The 1116-nt window shown below is 34.5% G+C and overlaps 1 long non-coding RNA gene across 1 annotated transcript; it reads left to right on the top strand.

Annotated features, from left to right (window-relative positions):
• LOC113473131 lies at positions 1 to 554 on the top strand. The gene is made up of 2 exons (XR_003395193.1): positions 1 to 48; positions 435 to 554. It is a non-coding gene; the product is annotated as an uncharacterized LOC113473131 (long non-coding RNA).
• Positions 555 to 1116: the final 562 nt, after the last annotated feature.

Genomic DNA, 1116 nt, shown 5'->3' with positions numbered 1-1116 from the left:
ATCTTTCATAGAAAGATATTCCAATGTTCAGAGTGACACTGCAAAATGGTAGGTTAATGCAACTAGCAACTGTTTTTTCCTCTAATAAAAACACTTGTTGCTGTTGCCACATTTCGAGTTAAACTCTTATTAAACCATTTGGGTTAGGCTATTTGAATAGGCTAATTTTATGCAGGGTTTACATCCAATCAGATTTTAAGTTAATCTAATTGGTTTAACTTAAACTAAGTTTAAACTCAATGTGTGGCCTTGGGTACCATAGTGTTGATGAATTCTTGGTTGTGACAGAATACTCTGGTGGGTATTAGTTATGTTCTATACTAATTGCCCACTCAATCATCCACACATACAGTTTTATTATTTTTTTTTTCACCTCTGTCAATTTTATCAACCCTTATTTCAACCCCATTTCTTTGTATCCTTGACTTTTCCAGGTTGATGATAAAATGTTTAGCAATTGTAAATCAACTAAGTGAGAAAGAAGTGGAGGATATGTTCAGAACTATGGACCTGTCATATATTCAGTGTAGACTTGATCATTATTTTAGATCGGAAGAATCAAGATCACCACAGTCAACAGGTGTGTATTTCAAAGCTTTTCTAATATCTACAACCTCTTAATGTGGAAAAAAGTCAAATAAAACAAATGTTATCTAAAACTTTCTCGCTTTGAGTTCATAGGTCGTCGCGACAAATTTCAAGATCAGAGCTCATTTGTGTGAGAAAATGTGAAAAAGAGAAGATAGAAAGAGAGAGGGATAGAGAGAAGGGGGAGACAGAGGTAGAGAAAGAACGAACGAATGGAATGGAATGAGAAATTAAGTAAAGGAAGGAAGAAATAAAGAAAGAAAGAAAGAAAGAGGGGTAAAAGTTGATATTTCAAAACCTTCGATTCTATGGTATAGATATGGATGTCCTCAGTCTTTATAAATTCTTTCTGTTTCAGATTTAAACCAATCGACTTTAAGCTCAAAATGAAACCATTGCGAGATAGTTTCGAGTCTCTGTTTCGGAAGACATTCCCCATGCAGAAGAACAAAACCTTCATGACCAAATTATCCGTAAGTTTTCCTGAGCTAATATTTACAGGAACAAATAGTTTCCGAGTTGCAAGGG

The sequence above is a fragment of the Diaphorina citri genome, unplaced genomic scaffold, assembly GCF_000475195.1.
Source record: "Diaphorina citri unplaced genomic scaffold, Diaci psyllid genome assembly version 1.1 scaffold16132, whole genome shotgun sequence".
Lineage (NCBI taxonomy): Eukaryota > Metazoa > Arthropoda > Insecta > Hemiptera > Psyllidae > Diaphorina > Diaphorina citri.
Note: the sequence above shows the minus strand (reverse complement) of the source record. Positions and strands in the feature narration are given on the sequence as shown.